We start from the raw sequence: 19,922 nt of genomic DNA, 5'->3' as shown, positions 1-19,922 counted from the left end.
ATAGGTTGTTTCCATTCTGGTGATGGTTTTGCTGGAAACCTCTTGTGTCTCCCATATAACGCTAATGCTGCATAATATATTGTTATTTGAGCAATAATTTAATATCCTACACCTCCTCTTACTCAGTCTCAAGGGCCATAGCTGCATTGTTTACCACCAAAAACCTAGAATCCAACATAAGAGAATCTAATTAGGTACTAAGTGAATGCATGAGTGAGTGGATGCTGAGAGTATGATATCTAGTGCCTAGGACAAATATAGGATTCTTCCCAGGTGATTCTGCCCCCAAGAAGGGGTAGTGAAGGGTTAATGTTCTCTTTGGGAGCTGGAGGGATTTGGATATGGATCTCAGCAGAGCTGCCTGAATCACATTCTTTCTGCTACTATAGCAACAGGTTGAGAATTCTGCAGGCTTTGTCTCCTGCCTACATTGGAAATGCCTGTATGCAGGCGACCTCATTGTCTGAGGGACAACTGTGTGTGTGTGTGTGTGTGTGTGTGTGTGTGTGTGTGTGTGTGTGTGTGTTTTCTATGATGTTTCAATGAAGCAGCTTCTTTGCAGACACAAAGAAGCCAACACAAAGCAGGGGCTAAGAATCATGGAAAGGCTGAGAGAGATCTTGTTTTGATTGGAGGGACATTTCCAATCTTTTGTCCCCTGAAGAGATGTGAAGTGGAGAAGGATTTGAGGTTTAGAGGTAGTCTATAGTATCTTTCCCTGCCTTCTTAATGAGACCTGCCTCCTGGCAGCTTTTGGAAACCTTTCTCTCTCTCTCTCTTTTGGGAACCTTTCTCTTACTGTCTTTGCTTAACAAATAGGTGGTAGTGAAGCTCTTGGATGATTGCCCATGTTGTGTTCACTTCTAAGTTTGGAGATGCCAGAGTCGACCAGAATGTGGGTCTTTCCCTCTGTATTTACCAGTCCTTCTAATCAACTCTGTATCTTTGTTGAGAAGGAAGGACAAGTTAACTGAGACTGAGAAATGGAGGTGTTAGTCTTTACTTGCTGTAGCAGTGTTGCAAAGAGAGGAACAAAAATGGGGAAGCTGCTGAGGAAAGTCACTTAGGTGGTATTAACTTCCCAGGAGGTGTCTGTCACTGGCATTTAAAAAATGCCCTGCCTGTTTACTCGGGGCTGCTTCTCAGGTGGGTTAAGATTAGAGTTTAGGGCTAATTGTAGTTCTTGTTGGACTAATGGGTGAAGTCAGCAGACCTTAAATACCACTTTGTATTGATTAATCACATCACCACAGTAGTGTTTTCACTTTGCACGCAGATGGAGAAGTCTGCCTGGTTCACTCTTTGTTGCTGGTTTACGAAAACATTTTGGTCAGAAATATCTGAATGTCTCCAGCCATTCTTTAGAAGCAGCACTGAGTTCTTAAAAGTTCCATTTTAAAAACTTTCATGGCGCCTAGGTGGCTCATTTGGGTTGGGAGTCCGACTTTGGCTCAGGTCATGATCTCACGGTTTGTGGGTTCGAGCTCACATCGGGCTCTGTGCTGAAAGCTCAGAACCTGGAGCCTGCTTCCGATTCTGTGTCTCATTCTCTCTCTGCCCCTCCCCCACTTGTGCTCTCTCATTGTCTCTCATAAATAAATGTAAAAAAAAAAAATTTAAAAACTTTTATCCCTGACCCACTACATACCATTTGAATATGGGATAAGCCCTTGGTCTGTATGTCTCAGAGTTCCCTCAGCACTGCTTTTTAAGTCTGGTGTGGCCACTGAAACTCCCAGTTCTTGTGGTGTGGTCCAGTGGGCTCTGGGCTGGGAGCCAGCAGCCCCTGGGGGGTCTAGTCCTAGCCTGAGTGGCCTTGGGCAGCTTAAGTGGGGATTTTAATTCCACTGCATATAGAATGAGAGATGTGGATGACATTGCTAGCATTTCATTCACGTCTCTCATACACACACAAAAACTGGAACTCCAGTTGTTGGAAAAGTAGAAAATGCCTTTGCTTTCTTGAAGGGCTTGTAATTTGCAGCTCCTTTAACTCCTCATACTTTAGGTCTACACTTCAGTGTCAAAGATTCCTCAGGGAAGACTTCCCTGACCCCCCAGGCTAGAGCAGGGCTCCAGGCATATGCTCCCTGCTAAGCGTGTTCCTTTATTTCATCATACTTAGTATAGTTTGTAATTATCTTTTTTTTTAAGTTTATTTATTTTGAGAGAGACAGAGACAGAGTGAGTTGGGGAGGGGCAAAGAGGGAGGGAGACAGAGAATCCCAAACAGGCTCCACACTGTCAGTGTGGAACCCGATGCGAGGCTTAAACTCACAAAACCGTGAAATCGTGATCTGAGCCAAAATCAAGAGTCGGACACTTAGCTGACTGAGCCATCCAGGCACCCCATTTTTTTTAAAGTCAATTTTCTCTCTCATAATGAGGCTAAGGTCTTTGGGAGGCAGACACCCAATCTGTTTTGTTCACCATTGATTCTGCATAGGAGTCACTCAGTAAACATTTGTTTTAGACTGACAGTGCTGCATTTGGCTGTCTGGAGGGTACAAAGATGATCACATCACAGTCTGTGCCCTTCAGGTTCTTCAGATTTACTTGTCCTGTTTCTCTTCTCTACCATCTCAACCCATACCCAGAATATGCTGTAAGAAATTAACAAAAAACCCAGGGCTCTTGTCATTGATCTGATCATTAGATAGATTTTCATTTTCCTTGATGGGACTGGTTAGTCTTTTGTGACAAAATCCATGAACTGAAGCAAGGTCCTGGAAGGAGGTTGTTAGAAGACAGTATAGAGAATAAAAGCAGTGGATGAAAAAGAAAAAAAAAGAGAGGGAGGGAGAGAGGAGGAGGAGGAGACAGCAAGAAGAGCTTTGAAATCATGTGGTTCTATCTTTTTAATTAATTTGCCTGTAAGTGTCCTTATGTGACTGACAGGTTTTACAAGCAAGGACATGTTTCTTAAACAGAATTCTTACCTGAAGTGTTGAGTAATGGAAACACAAAGAGTTTGCAATCAAAAGGTGATTATAAGCACACAAAGAGTTGACGGGACTCCAGAAATCTCTTTGCTTTAAAAACCAGGAAGATACCAATTTTCCAGAGGATTGGCAGGTTCCTGTAAACCAGTACAGTTAGGATCAATACAGGCCTTCGCATTATGAAACCAGAGCTAGCATTGCACATTTGAACAGCAAGCCTAGACCAGATGCTGCCAGGAAGGAAAAGCGAGAATTCATCAACCAGGTACAGGAGGAAGAGGGGGGAGTTGATTAAATTAGAAAATACAACTAACTCCTTTTGGTCTCACTGAGTTTGCAGTTTGGAGGAGAGTGACTTAGGGAAGTTATACTGATTAAGCTTCTGTAGAAAGCATGAAATCTCTAGCTTCAAAAAGCCAAATAACTTCAATTTATCTTGAGAACAGGTATAGATAGAGAGTATGGATAGCTGAGAGAGTTCAGCTTTCCCGGCAGAGGACAGCCTTTGCCTGCACACTTGTTCCTGCTTCCCTTTCTCACCCAAACCCACAGGCCCAGAGGGTGTCAGTCGCCGGCCTTTAGGCTTGGTCCACTGGGGGGTTAAACCCCAGCCAGACTACAGGCCTCCCAAAGCCATTCCAGGAAGAGAAGAATGACTAAAACAGTCACATAATCTCTCTTCTTTATGGGGAGGAAGGAATTTTAGCCAAGAATGCAAGGTGTGCCTATGGGCTTTGTGCCTATGCTGCACACATCCTACACACACACACACACACACACACACACACACACACACACACACACACATGCGCGCGCACATGCACACGTATGTCCACTCTGCGTGTTCACTTACTTGGGCAGAGATAGTACGGTATGCCATGTTGGCCAAAGACCAGGACGTAACTGTGTTGAGTTGACAAACAGCCAGGCCATCAGGCTCACGTGTCTCACGAGGCATTATTAACTGGCCCCTCCTTCATTTACAAAACTATGCTCAACAAAGATAATATGTGGAATGTGTTGCCTTTCTATTTGATATCCCCTTGCGAGGTAGTTTCAGAGCAGGTCAGCTCCAGGCGTCTCTTGGTTTCCTAGGAATTTGCCCTTTTCTAGCACTTTCACACAATTCTTTAAATCCCTTTGTTTCCAGTGGCAAAGCTTCTCTTAAATCTCAGCTCTACCAGCTCCTACCTGTACAGCTTGGGCATGTTATTTAACATCTCTGTGCCTCATTTTCTTTGTCTTTATATGGAGTTAATAATAATGTCCCTCTCATAGGAGCCTTGTGGGAAGGAAATAAGATCATCTAAGAAAATTTTTTTGCACAGTGTCTGGCATATAGTGTATGTTGAAAACTTGTTGCCATTTTTTTTTAATTTTTTTTTCAACATTTATTTATTTTTGGGACAGAGAGAGACAGAGCATGAACGGGGGAGGGGCAGAGAGAGAGGGAGACACAGAATCGGAAACAGGCTCCAGGCTCTGAGCCATCAGCCCAGAGCCTGACGCGGGGCTCGAACTCACGGACCGCGAGATCGTGACCTGGCTGAAGTCGGACGCTTAACCGACTGCGCCACCCAAGCGCCCCAACTTGTTGCCATTTTTAATATGATGACGAGATTTCAGCCTTTTTTCTTCTTTCCTCCTCCTGAGTTAGAAACACCCCTTGACATTTGGTAGTTCTCAATATCAGGGTTTATTCCAGTGTGGGCAGAAGAGAGGGGAGCAGTGGCTGGGCAGCAATGGGGGTGATGGAGACCTGTGCCCATGTTCTTCTACTCCCTCCTATTCCATTGCTCTTTCTGGTATATCATACTGATTCTTTACCTGTTGATGACTGGATGCAAAACTGAGTGCAGTGCAAAAAGGAATGTGCATTCAGCTCTGTCTTCTAGGAAGTGGTAATCTAAGTTCCTGACCCACTTTTACCTGTTCTGCAAGTCTACAACATGTCTTGCTGTAAACGCTCAAATCCTAGCTCAAACTGACCGCACCAACTAATGTCTAACATAGCAAGCGCCCTAGGGTTACCACTGGTACCAGTTGATTTGATCAAGGAAGACAGGAGTAGTCATGGAACAATTTGGCACCTAGAGGAAAACACTGTTTAAAAGTCAAAGAGCAAGTCAAGTGTCAAACTTTCTGAGCTACCCAATCTCTCAGGAATGAGAGGAAGGAATATGAATCACTGGACCTGGAAAGAAGGCACAGGAGAAAGGAAACAGGAGGTCCCCGGTTCAGCCCCTCTGTGAAAGAGTGGCCATTACATTATAGCTGAGTAGCAGAGCTGGGACCCTAAGCTTCTGTAGCCCTAGCCTCCTGACCCACAAAGTACAGGTGGTAAACATTAGGTAATGTATATAAAGCACATGCCTATAAGCCCTGGAATAAATACTCAACAAATGTTAGCCATGATCAGCTCATGCAGAACACCTCTGTATTCAGCAATTTGGCTGCCACTTTTGCTTCCCAGTTCAACATGACTTAACCTCCACCACTTGTTCCTGATGCTGCCTACAGCTTACATGTTGACCACAGTTAGTGGGGAGGAGGCATCGCATCTGTCTGCAGCCCTGGTTAGTCTTGACAGTTCATAAGTTGGAATTAAATGAGCCATTTTGAGGATTCACAGATAGTGTTCTGTCATTCACACAAGGGGCAGGCAGCTCTCTGATAATGACTGCAGGATGGCAGTATGTGTGTCTATGTGTGTCTCTGTGTGTGTGTGTGTGTGTGTGTGTGTGTGTATGTATATGTTTTATTTTATTTTTGAGAGCGCACACCAGCAGGGGAGGGGTGGGGAGGGGGCGGGGACAGAGGATCCAAAGTGGGCTCTGTGCTGACAGCAGACAGTCCGATGCAGGGCTCAAACTCACATGCTGTGAGATCATGACCTGAGCCAAAGTCAGATGCTTAACAGACAGGTTAAGATGCCACCCAGGTACCCCAGCACTGTATATATATTTAACTTGAATTCATATTTTATCATTTCTTTCATTTTTATGATCAAAGCCATATTTTATTCTTCATTCTGGTGAAAGTGGGGTGGTTTCCATTGGTGTCTTTCACAATAAAAAAGTAGAAGAATGGGTATAAATTATACAGTTTTAAACACGAGACAAATTCAGTGTTATTTAATTCACCCTACTCACTTTACAGATGTGGAAGTTGAGGCCCAAGGGTATTAAATGAATTCCCTGAGTGGCAGAAGGACAGGTCTTCCAGCCCTAATTCAGGGTCCCCTGTGTTTGGTCTTTTGGTTTATTGCTCTTCCAAAGTGACCATCGCCATAAAACAATTGGAGAGCCATTGTTTTTGAAGCGTGAAGGTGGTCATCTGTGTGGAGAAGTCTCAAACAAGGTAATGACACCTTTGACCCAGTCTCTTCCTGTCTTTGGCACATTATCCCTGACTCGCTACAGGACATACACATCTATTATGTGAAAGAGACAGTGATGACAGAATGAACAGTTCCTGTTTTTCCCCTCTGAAAAAGAACTCCTCCACTAACTCTGTGCTGTTAGGTATACAGTCATGATCACAACAGAAACAGACCCCCTATACTCCACACATGGTCCAGGGGATTGATTGAAGGAATATTTCATCATCTAGTGAATATCCATCCTCTGTGGAACCTCATCCTCTAGCTCTGTAATTCAAAGAAAATGTCAGACCTGTGTAGCACAAGACCTGGATATTCATGAATAGATTTTCTCAAGGATAATTGGTTAAGTGGCTTTTAATTCTTTTAATAAAGCAAAATTGTAAGATATATGTAGATAAACAAGGATGTATAGAGAAAGTATCTGGAGAAAATATACATTAAAGATATAATAGCAATTGTTCAAAACCAAGATTCAGCAAATTGTAGAATTATCCAGACTAGACTAAGTTTTTCTCTCAATCTATAGATTATCTTCTTAGTAGTTCAGATGCAACATTTTGCATTTGCTTCTTTGTTTCAAGCCAATAATAACTTATTCATCAAGCAACTACTATGTGTCAGACACTATAATGATGCTTTTATGAGATCACATTTAATGTGCATAGTACTGTGAAACAGGTGTGATTTTCCTCATCTTATTGACAAGGACACTAAGACTCAGGGGTCAAGGTAACCAGATTTTGTGGGGTATTTGATGACCTATTTTTGTTCCCAGAGAAGTAGAGCAGAGTAAGGTTTTAGGCAAACACCAAGGAAAGATTGTTAATTCAGTTGCTGAAACAAATGAAGCTTGACCATCAGAAGACCAGCCTATTCTTCCTGGCTAGTACCACCGTAGAAAACAGCCCTTCTGAATTTTGAAGATGCAGCTTATTAAAGCAGCCATCCTGACCCTGATCCTCCTGCAGTGCCTTAGTGTATATGTCTATGGGTTAAAGATGTCCTCTGAGTGAATCCGGTTTCCCTTCTCCTTCCTCCATCAGTTCTTTCATTTTCCCCTGCACCAAAAGCTACCGTCTCTGCATGGGCCTCATCATGGGCATTGCTAGGGATGGGTCAGAATTAGAACGTGAGCATCTAGGCCTCCTCTGACACCAAGAGGCACACCTGTGAATAAATGCTCCAGCTTTAGTACTTGGACTCTGTCATTGTATTTTGTTCTTAGGGTCCTTTTAGAAATAATTTCTGGGTCTGTGCTGGATTGCATAAATCCAGAGACAGTGCAAGTTGTGTCACTCACTAATGGTGATGGCTAAAATTTGTAAACTGTTTTGTGGCAAGTCATTTCAGAACCTGTTTACACTCAACAGACAAAAGCCTTCTCCTTCCTTAGTCACAATAATAAAAGCTAAAAGCTAAAGATATAATAGCTTCATATACATTATCTCATTTACCAACTACACCCATCAGACTGTTAGTCCCTTCTGACATATAAGGATATTGGGACTCAAGTAGGCTGTCTTGTGTTCAAGATCATATACCAGCAAGTGTCAGAATAGAAATTTCTTGGGGACCCTGGGTGGCTCAGTCAGTTAGGCGTCTGACTTGGGCTCAGGTCATGATCTTGTGGTTCACAGGTTCAAGCCCCACATCGGGCTCTGTGCTAACGGCTCAGAACCTGAAGCCTACTTCGGATTCTGTGTCTCCCTCCCTCTCTCTCTCTCCCCTCCTCCTCTGCTTGTGCTGTCTCTCACTCAAAAATAAAAATAAAACACTAAAAAATTAAAAAATAATAATAATAATACAGATTTATCTAACTCCAAAACCTACACTGTGTTGTGTTACCATTTTTTTTAATTCATTAATTTTTTAAATTTTATTTTAGAGTACAAGCGGAGGAGAGGGACAAAGGGAGGGAGGGAGGGAGAGAGAGAGAGAGAAAGAGAGAGAGAATCTCAAACAGACTCCATGCTCAGCATAGTGCCCAATGAGAGGCTCTGTTCCACAACTCGGGGATCATGACCTGGGCCAAAATCAAGAGTCTGATGTACAAGGAACTGAGCGACCAGGCATCCCAATGTGTTTGTCCCCATTTTTTAAAAAAGGAAATATATTTATAGAAATTTACTCACTAGCTTTGACTCTGGGTTTTGACTGTTTTTGAGAATCCAGTCCAGTCAATGTCCAGGAATAGAGATTTGCCACCATTAAGGTCATGCTGAAAAAAACACCATAGTTTCTAAAAACACATTACATCTCAAAAAGATGTAATCCAGAAACGCCTAATGTTACAACTGCATCAGTGCAATATGTGTATGACTTGCCAGCTTAGACTCATTTGGAGATATAATTTCTTTGTTTTTAAAAAAATCTCTCTTGTTCATGTTGACCTGTGGTCTGATTTTGCGAAACATAAAGGGTCTGGGTGCATGATTATTGAGCTGGTTCCCCAAACACCCTTCCAGTTATAACAGTGCTTCTGCAGATTGCCACCCCCTTCCCCCATGCTTCCTACTTAGGATAATTTGATTTTTACAAGTGCTCATTTAAATAGTATTCTACAAAGTATTGTTTGCTCTTCTACTTATATTATCAATGCTCATTATTATAGCTGTCAGTGAAGAAAAGATAGTAATTAGACTTAGGCACAGCTGCAGAACAATCTTTGCCTGATACTTTGTTGAGGGTAGTTAATGCTCTCACAGTTATACATTTTTATTGTCTGGATTTTTTTTGAGAATGTCCAGATTTAGCTAGATTTCCCTTTCTTCATTTCTCTAGGAGCCAATGAGTTGAAACTGCCATTGTTTTTCCTGATGTAAGTGTCACAGCAGAACCATCTCTGGGATGTCAGAAAGCTCATAGTTTTTGAAAATAGTACTGCACTGGGGCACCTGGGTGGCTCAGTTGGTTGGGCATCCAACTCTTGATATTGATATCAGCTGGGGTTATGATCTCATGGTTCATGGGATCGAGCCCTGTGTCAGGCTCTGCGCTGACAGCACAGAGGTTCTCTCTGTCCCTCTCTCTGCTCCTCCCCCACCTGTTCTCTCTCTCTCCCTCTCAACGTAAATAAGTAAACATAAAAAGAAAAGAAAAATCACACTGCGGTCATGAAAGAATTGAGGACTGAGTTTCAAGAAGATGAAATTTCTTATTTGCACAGTGTAACTGATCAAGCTATACTTTTGTGGTTAGTGCCACATGAATAGGTAATGTCAATATAGAGAGAATGAAAGAAGGAATCAGTAGAATTCTTTGATTGTAAGCAACAGTAAATAGACTCTGGCTAACTAGAAATTGTTAAGTTTTTTAAAGTATTTTTTTAAGTTTATTTATTTATTTTGAGAGAGAGGGAGAGAGAGACTCCCAAGCAGGCTCTGTGTTGTCAGTACAGAGCCCAACGCAGGGCTCAGTCTCACAAACTGTGAGATTGTGATGTGAGCCGAAATCAAGAGTTGGATGCTTAACCCACCAAGCCACCCAGGTGTCCCAGAAATTTTTTTTAAAGGAGAGTTTATTGGAAGGACATGGAGGGGTGAGGGGAAAGGTGTGCTCACAGAATTGAAGGAAAAACTGAGAAATCAAGCTGAAAAGCCATACTCAGAAAGAGCAGGGGTAGAACAGAATTTGGGTCTCTAGTGAGGACTTGCAGGTGGCTTCTTCCAGTGCTGTCATCTTGATGAATGAATAACGGCCATTTTCAGTTTCATTTTTATTTTCCTAAAGAGTAAAATTCCAGAGAAAGAGCTTTGCAGTGGCTTAGCTTAGCACATGTGGCTTCAGGGAGACTGGGGACCTTGCCCGGCAGCCCCACCAGTCAGTCTCTAATAAAGCAGCCCCTAAAAAGCACATTTTAAACAAGACTCAGAAAGTACTAACCGTAAAGGAAAAAATTGATCAGCTAGACTACATTAAAGTTACAACTGTTTATCAGTAGGTGAGAGAGTTAAAAGCAAGCTGCATCACGAGAGAAGATACTTGCAATACACACATACCTGACTGAGAACTCCTATCCAGAATGTATAAGGAACTTCTACACATCAACTTCTATAAAGCAGCAGACCACCCAATGGAAAAAAAGCCTTGAAAAGGTACTTGCAGAAGAGGATATCCAAATGACCAGTATATGCACAACTTCATTAGGCATCAGTGAAAGCCCAATTAAAGCCACAGTACCTACCATCACGCACCTACCATTATAGCTAAAATGAAAAACTAGACAATATCAAGTGTTGACAAGGATTTAGAGCAAAAAGAACTCTCAGTCGCTGCAGATGGGAGTGTAAGTGGGTATGATCACTTTGCATACCCAATGTCCTATCAATTCCATACCTGGTTAGGTACCCAAGAAAATCCCACGCATGTATGTGCCAAAAAGCATGTATAAAAATATTCACAGAAGCATTGGCTACAGTTAATTAAGTTTAGAATCTATCAACTGTCCATCAGCCAGAATGGATAAATCATGTCACACCCATACACTTCAATATAGAAAATGCAATACGATATAGAAAATACAATATAGAAATGCAAAGTAACACACCGTATGCAACAAAGTGAATGGATTTCACGGATATACAGAGGACATACTATATGATGTCATTTATATAAAATTCAACAGTAAGTAAATGAATATATGGTGTGAAGAGTCAGGATAGTGGACACCCTGGGAGGGTGCAGTTAGTGTCTAGAATGGGGCACTAAGGGGTCTTCTGGGGTGCAGACCATGTTCTGTCTCTTGATCTGGGTGTGAGTTATCTAGGTGTCTTTACTTTGTAAAAACCCATTGAATTGTATTTATTTTTTATTTTTTTGAAGATACCTGCATTGATGCTTTATTTGAAACAGTTCTTCTGAGTTAGAGGGTTCTTGCATCAGATGAGTGAAGATTCAAAGCAGGGAGAAAAGAAAGGTGCTTATCATTTTGAAAGTCACAGATAGTTTATCTTTCTATAATTAGATTAGGAGACAAAAAATGATCCCACTATTAGTGGGAAGAAGCTTCTAGGGTCTGGCATTTGATGAGGTAGATATTCAGTTGCTGGGCATTCCCATTGTTTTTCCATGGCAGAACATAGAGCCATATTCCCAGGCATGGGAATATGCATGCCTGAAGCCAGGTTACTCTTATGTTCCATAAGTGTGTTGCCTGCGGGGCTGTTGTTGACACAGTAGTTGGCTGTGCCCCAGACAAAGGGGGGTGCTGCTCTGTTCCCATAGATCTTAATCCCAGTCTTCACCACAAGGAAGGCACTGCCATGTGCTCTCAGCCAGAGTCTCCTATCCTGTAGGGTTCCTGGTTTGGTTGATAACATTCTTCTCAATACAACTTTTATCATCACAGCTTGAGATGTGATGACTGATTTTAGCTCAAGGAACCTGGTGAAGGGACAAGTAGCCAATTGGTTTGTGACGTCAGGATGATTCTTTCTGCACTTGGTAAGATGATAAAGAAACCTACAGGCCCTAATCTGGTGGTTTTTATCATAGGGGCATTGTAATAGCTTTTCAGCGTCCAGGGAATCCATGTACGTTTCTTCCATGTGGGAAATGAAGGTGCTGAATCCAAGTGCCCAGTTCAGACAAGCTCTCCCCACGTTCAGAATGCATTGAACTTTAAATGTGTGATTTATGTTGTCTTTTTTCTACGGGTGTTTTATATTTGAATAAAAATGTTAGGAAAAGAGAAGAGAATAATGAAAGCCCTCCCATTGACACATGCCCTGGAATAACAATGCTGGGTTTGAATCCTGACTGTCTCTCTCTGACTGTTTGACCTTGAGCAAGCTGCTGCTTTGTGCCTCAGCATCGTTATTTGTAAAAGGGAGGCAATTGCAGTACCTACCTCATTGGACTGTTAGAAGGATTAAATGAGATAATCCAGGTAAAATGCTTACAACAGTGCCAGGTACACAGAAAGCAAAAGTTAACTGTTAGGTACATATATTGTGGAGTCATTTCTCCATGCAGGACGCACCAGGGGAATGCAAAGAAGTATAAACCCTTGGCCTCGAGGAGCTTATAACAATAGTAATTAGAAAGACAAGGTATGTAAAAGAACAAATAATTGACACTACAAGAGGGTATTAGGAAATTACAGATAAGAAAAATTGAAGAATTCAATGGAAGGAGAAATTACAATATGTTAGAGTATTCCAGGCAAAACTCAGAGAGTTGTGAGAAGTCAGAAGAGTGGCTGCCCTTGGAGTGGGTGTGATAAGAAAGTGGTACGAGGAGACTTGTTTCTTCAGTTGGAACTGCTTACACGAATATAAAAATTTTTGATATGTACACCTTTCAGTATGTGTGCTGTCCTATAGGATTTTGAACCTGGTTGACATTTGACCTTAGGCAAGGTACTTAACCCCTGTGAATTTCATTTTCTTCACCTGCAAACTATACCTAACACCTTCCATAGGGTTGTCAGGAGGATTATTGAACACGGTGTGTGTAGGATGCCTAGTCCAGGATGGGACAAATATTTCATGTATCTGATGTGCTAACTGGGATAGAAGGTGACTGACTGGGACAGACCTTCCCTGTGTTAAGATTTGGAGCCTTTGTTTGGGGCTTATTGCTTTGTTGAGGGAATGACCTCATGTCATTATTGGTGTTGTGAGTGGAACCTGTCGCAGTGTGTCAGTGTGAAGGCGTGGTGACTCAGCTGCTGGGACAAAGGGCACTTCTGCTTATCAGAATCACTGCTGGACAGTTGTCCCACACCACCACTGTCCATTTCCTTTTCCTGCTTAGTCAGAGCCACACCTGTGAGCGAGAGTCAGTGTGTGGTCCAGGTGTGTATCAGTAAACATTTGCCGAGTGTCTCCTGGGTGTCAGGTGTTGTCGAAGAGTCTGATGGAGTTTGTAGGGATGAATAAAAACAGGGTAAAAAATAACATAAAATGAAAGATAGGCCTTGCCTTCAAATAGCTTATAGTCTAGTAATAAGATACAAGTTCTTTTTCTGAAAGTCGTTTTCCCCCTTTTCTCCCCTCTTTGTCCTGCTACCCTCCACTCACCCAGTACATGTTCTCATTTGCACACCCCCCTCCCCATCACATGCAAACCCTTCCCTGAAATTCACCCCATGTAAGCAGGCTAAAAGCCATTGAACATGGCCTCTATCCAACAAAAGCAGTCAACTCGTAGCACGTATCTTTTCCTTGGCTCCCCCCAAATTATAGAGAGCCACGCCTTAGGTTAATTATGATAACAAGAATAACCACTTATTAGGTGTCTGGCACATGCAAAGAATTATGCCAGGCACTTGCCTACATTATCTGTAACTCTCACGGCATCTTGCAGGGCATCATTATTCCATTTTATAGGTGAGGGACCTGAGGCTTGAAGAACTTAAATAATTTGCCTAACATCATCTACAGCCTGCTTGTGGCTGCCACAGAGCAAGCCTGTTGTCTCCAACGTGCCATGCTCATTGTCAAGCTGTTTGCAGTGTTTGCTCTGATGATTAAATAATGTAAACACCCTTCTGAGTCAGTTCATCAGTCAACTGTGCACATATAAACCTATGTGGTTAGGAGAGGTTGGTGCGATGGTCACTCTTGCTATAATTATTCTACCTTGACTGGATATGTCAATAAAGAGCCACTCAGCCTTGCAAACAACTTCTGAGCTCTTGTTTTGTAAATGCCTTAATATTCAGCAGCGCTAGCCTGCTGTGCCATCGGAAGGGATACTGAGCCTATTTCATGATCTATATTAAAATCTTGGATGCAGGTGCCACAGGAAGAGCCTTTATGTATTGAGAAAATTCTGCCATTTTGGTCTTCCCTTACTAGGCTGTCTCTCTCAGATTGATTTCTTACCACTAGCCTCTGTTCTAGAAATCTGTACACCGATAGGGGTATCTCATGCAGATTAAAGTGAGCATTGCTGTGAGCTGGGCACAGAGGAGACAGTGATAAAGTACATGTTCTGAGTGGTTTTGTACAAAAAGGAACAATGCAGAGTGACTGCTATTCCCACTAGTCCAAGTGTTTTTGGGTCTTGGCTTCTAACCCTGTATAAGCCACTCAAACTAAGATAGCCAACTCTACTTAATCCCAAGTCTCATGGTGTATATTGGGCACAAGTCATGTTCAAACGAGGAGGGAGATCAAAGCCAGCAAATCACTATGGGTTTGGGGTCTAATCTTAAGCTTTTCAAGCCTAGAAAGTCAATCATATTCTTGTTTTGAGAGGTAAGGCTTTCTGGAGATTGACACACAATTTACAATAGGAGATGTATGTTGGCAGTATGAGTAACACCAGTTATTTGTTCAAAAACTAAAACCTACTATAAATTGAGTTTCTTCTGCATGTGCTTAGATCCTTAGGTATTCACAACCACCACGCAAGTTTCTGAATAGTTACTCACATTTCACAAATATCAGTACTGAGCCAGCATCCCAACCAGGTGGACTTAGTTCCAAATCTTACACTCTTTCCACTCTTCCTCAGTGCCTGAAAGCATTCTATCTGCTGTTATATTATCAGCTGAAATGCCCACCCTTTTGCCAGTTTGGCTTCAGCCAACTCAGGCAGAATTATCAGTCATTTTTCATTTTGGGAATCACACAGCACTTTGCATAAACCTATGAGAACACTTTGTATTGTATCATAATTGCAATGACAGTGTTTTACACATTGTTTTTTTTTAAATGTAGGACCTGTTGCAGTGCCTGGCAGTGTTGTGTAGTGGAAGGACTGAGTTTAAATCTTGTGTCTAATTTTGCTAACATTATATCCTTAGCATGTGACACACCACCTGTTAGCAAGCCGTATATGCTCAGTAAATCTTGAATGAACTAATGAATGAGTAAATACAATCTTGGGTATTAGTTTTCCTCTGTGAATCTTTTTCATTGTTAAAACTGATGGATAATAGTATCTACTTTGAAGGGTCGGTGTGAGATTAGATGAATCAATGAACCAGGGTAAGTGATGGTGTGCTAGTGACTTTTGAGATTCAGGTAGTGGTTTTAAGATTTATCATGTTGCTGCATGTCTAAATATTTAGGTTTATCATAACTGTAGTCCTCTATTATATGAATATGATGCAATTTGCTTATCCATTCTCTTATTGATGGATATTCGGGGTGTTTCCAGTTCTTTAATGAATAAAGTTGCTGAACGTTCTTGAACAAATCTACCTGTGGACATATTTTTCACTTCTCTTGCATACAAACATGGGAGTGGAATTGCTGGATCATACGTTAGATGAATGTGTAAATTTATCAGAGGCTGCTAACCCATTTTTCCAAGTGATTTTACAGCTTTATACTCTAACCAACAACATAAGAGAGTTCTAGTTGTTCTTCATCCTGTAACACTTGATATTATCATGCTTTCCAGTTTTAGCCATTCTAGTAGATGTGTGGTATCTCATTGTAGTTTAATTTACACATCCTTGATGTCTAATAACCTTATCATGTGCTCCGTGGCCATTCATATAGCTTCTTTTATGAAGGGCCTGGGTTTGGGGGGGGGTTATTTCTCTTTTTATTATTGATTTGTGAGGATTCTTTAGGGATTCTGAATATGTCTCTTTTCAGTAGCTTGCCTTTTTACTTTTTAAGTGATATCTTGATAAATAAATTGATTTAAGAAAATCAACAACAGCCAAAGTATGGAAAGAGCCCAAATGTCCATCGATGGATGAGTGGATAAAGAAATTGTGGTATATATATACAATGGAGTATTACTCGGCAATCAAAAAGAATGAAATCTTGCCATTTGCAACTACATGGATAGAACTAGAGGGTATTATGCTAAGCGAAATTAGTCAGAGAAAGACAAATAGCATATGACTTCACTCACATGAGGACTTTAAGACACAGAACAGATGAACACAAGGGAAGGGAAGCAAAAATAAGATAAAAACAGGGAGGGGGACAAAACATAAGAAACTCTTAAATATGGAGAACAACGGAGGGTTACTAGAGGGGTTGTGGGAGGGGGGATGGGCTAAATGGGTAAGGGGCATTAAGGAATCTACTCCTGAAATCATTGCTGCACTATATGCTAACTAACTTGGGTATAAATTAAAAACACAAAATTTAAAAAAATGAAAAAGAAAAATAGATAAATTGACAAAATCAATTTATTAATTTTTTTTCTTTCATGGTAGTGCTTTCTTTGTCCTCAGAAGTCATTGCTTACCACAGGTCATGAGGTGGGTTTTTTATGTTTTCTTGTAGAAGTGTTATAGTTTTGGCTCTCATATAGATCTGTGATCTTTCTCAGTTTAATTTTAGTATATATAGAGAGAGGAAGAGATTAAGGTCAATTTTTTTTTTTCCATATGTATGTCTAGTTGCTCTAGAACATTTTATTGAAAAGAACTTTCCCGTTGAATTCTTGGCACTTTTGTCAAAACCCAAATGACTGTATATGTTTGGGTCTACTTCTAGACTCTCTATTCTGTTCCATTAACCTATTTGTCTTTCCTATCATGCTGTCTTAATTACTGAGTGTTTACAGTAAATCTTAAAATTTAGTAATGTAAGCCCTCCAGAATTTTCTTCTTCAAGATTATCTTGGCTATTGACAGGCTTTAATAAAAATTGACAGCTTATCCATTTCTACCAAAGGGAAAAAAAAAGTCTGGGGATTTTGATTGGAATTGCATTGACTCTATAATTCAATTTCACAAATTTTTCCATCTTATACTTTGACTTTTCAAATCCATTAACATGAAATCTCTCCATTATTTACGCCTTCTTTAATGTCACTCAGCAGTGTTCCATGGTTTTCAAGTATAGAGAGCTTCTGTATCTTTTATTACATTTACTTCTGTGTATTTGATATTTTTATCATATTGTAAATCATAATTTTTAAAATTTCATTTTCCAGGGGTGGCTAGGTGGCTCGGTAAGTTAAGTGTCTTACTCTTGATCTCAGCTCAGATCTTGATTTCAGGGTCATGAGTTCAAGCCCCACGTTGGGCTCTGTGATGGGTGTGAACCCTACTTAAAAAATATACATAATAATATAAGATAAAATTTTCCATTCATTTGTTACTAGTATTTAGACATACAATTTGTTTTTAGGTAATGATTTTGTATCCTGAGACCTTGCTGTATTCACTCATTACTTCTATGATTTTGTTGATATTTTTGGATTTGCTGAGTACATAATCATGCCACCTATGAAGAGTTTTAACTCTTTATTTTGCTTTTCATTTCCTTTCCTTACCTTGTTGCCATGCATATGCACTCCACTACAGTATTGACTAGAAGCAGTGAAATTGGGAGAAAACATTCAATATTTCATCATTATAATATTAGCTGAGTTTTTTCTTATATATACACCCTTTAACAGATTGAGGAATTTGTCTTCCATTTCTAGTATGCTGAAAGTTTTTATCATAAATGGGTATTAAATCTTATTCATTTATTGAGATGGTCTCACAAAATATTCTTATACAACACATTATTGTATGCGTGTGTAAATAACATCTGTAATATTCCAAGGAGGTTCAGAGGACTTGCCTAAGAGGACAGAAGTCCAGGCACATATTGTAAGGTGACCACCAGGTCCTAGTACAGTTTTGTGTCCCATGATTCCCACCTGAGTCCTACAGTTAACTATGTTATTTTCAGTTTCCCCTTCATCAACCTTTATAATAGTACAGATGTCTCTTATTTTTTTTATTTTTTATTTTTTTTGGGGGGGACAGAGAGAGACAGAGCATGAACGGGGGAGGGGCAGAGAGAGAGGGAGACACAGAATCGGAAACAGGCTCCAGGCTCTGAGCCATCAGCCCAGAGCCTGACGCGGGGCTCGAACCCATGGACCGTGAGATCGTGACCTGGCTGAAGTCGGACGCTTAACCGACTGCGCCACCCAGGCGCCCCCAGATGTCTCTTATTTTGATGGTAAAAGTGGGACTTTGGATGCTTTTTATTATTTTTTTTTCGCTTCCCTGTATCTTCTAAATTTTCTTCAGTGAACATGAACTGCTTGTGTTAGAAGGAAGTTTTTAACCTTTGGTGTAATTAATGAGATTACAGATTAGTGGACTTTAGACCCATTCCTATCAATTCTTTCTGAAATTATACCCAAGTCACCTTTTAATTTAATGGTAGGTGACTAAACTCTTCTTTGTTGATCTTTCTATTACTTAATTTCTGAAGATGTTCATTTTTTTCTGCTTTCCCAACTTAGGGTTCCTAGATGAAGTTCCCAGCACAATTAAGTTCAAAAGACTGTAATGTAGTAGCCAGAGTGGGAAAATAAACACAAAGAGATCATGCCTGTGTGTGCTCTGGCAGAAGTGTAGATCAGGGACTTTAGCCCTGCTTGAGAATTTAATGACTTCCAGCAGGTTGGTCTGATTCCAGAGTGATTTTGCTCAAAGGTAATTCTTTCTAAACTTTTTTTGTAATGTTTGTTTATTTTTGAGAGAGAGAGAGAGTGAGCATAAGCAGCAGAGGGGCAGAGAGAGAGGAAGACAGAGAATCTGAAGCAGGCTCTGCCCTGTCAGTACAAAGCCTAATGTGGGGCTTGAACCCTCGAACCATGAGATCATGATCTGAGCCAAAGTCAGACGCTCAACTGACTGAGCCACCCAGGTGCCCTTCTAACCTTGGTTTTAAGTTCTGGCATTTATGTCTATCCAAAACAGTTGGGGATTTGGAATCCTGGAGCTGGAGAAGCCTCTGTCAGACCAGACTGAGAATGATAGCTCTAAGATATGGAATAGGGACTAGATAATAACAGACAGGCTGTTATTTCCAGCTGCTGTGCTTTGTTTTCATGGAACTGGAAGTCATTATCTGGAGAGCCACAAGTCCTTGAAAGTTCATTCCACTTCCGGGAAGTAAGAGTCACTTGCCTGCCAGCAGTTAGAACAGGCTTTTATCACTGGAGATGCAGAGCACCCGCCCCCCCCCGCCCCCCACAAAGTCATTCTAAGTCACTGCCTGGTCAAAATAATCTTTTTTTTTTTTTCTTTCTAGTCACAGGTTCCTGATACAGGAATGTTTTCTGCTTTTTCTCAATACCTAATGTGCCTACCAGTGAATATTTGTTATTTCCATTGCTTTATGTTGATTATTAAAATTAAAATGTTCATACTAAGCAAAAACAAGACAAACAAAACAAACCTCAAAATGAAGAAATAAGTGCCCTCTTTCTCTTCTTTCATCAGTAATAATGAAAGTAATTTAAAATGTGTAGCATGCCATGGGGTATCTGGGTGGCTCAGTCAGTTAAGCATCCGACTCCTGATTTTGGCTCAGGTCATGATCTCACAGGTCATGAGTTTGAGCCACGCATTAGGCTCTGCACTGACAGTGCTCAGCCTGCTTGGGATTCTCTCTCTCTCTCTCTCTCTCTCTCTCTCTCTCTCTCTCCTCTCTCTCTCTCTCTCTCTCTCCCCCTCTTTCTCTCTCTCTCAAAATAAGTAAGTAAATAGATAAATAAATAAATAAGCTTTTAAAAAAATGTGTAGCTTGCCATATTTTACAAGTGACATGCACATGTCTCGTTTGGTTCTCACAACCCTATTGTGATAGATAGATCAGCTTATTTTTATTATCCTTTTTAAAAGTGAGGAAACTAAGACTTAGAAATTGAGTAACTTGCTC

General features: G+C 40.9%; 1 protein-coding gene and 1 pseudogene across 5 annotated transcripts in view; one reads left to right on the top strand and one right to left on the bottom strand.

The window, feature by feature from the left end:
- STON2 (stonin 2) overlaps positions 1-19,922 on the top strand; it is a 145,608-nt gene that overhangs the window by 99,530 nt on the left and 26,156 nt on the right. The gene's annotated exons all lie outside the window — the stretch shown is intronic.
- LOC113601405 (gametocyte-specific factor 1-like) lies at positions 11,318-17,973 on the bottom strand (annotated as a pseudogene).

The sequence above is a fragment of the Acinonyx jubatus genome, chromosome B3 (genome assembly GCF_027475565.1).
Source record: "Acinonyx jubatus isolate Ajub_Pintada_27869175 chromosome B3, VMU_Ajub_asm_v1.0, whole genome shotgun sequence".
NCBI classification, from domain to species: domain Eukaryota; kingdom Metazoa; phylum Chordata; class Mammalia; order Carnivora; family Felidae; genus Acinonyx; species Acinonyx jubatus.
This window is presented reverse-complemented; position numbering and strand designations above follow the sequence as displayed.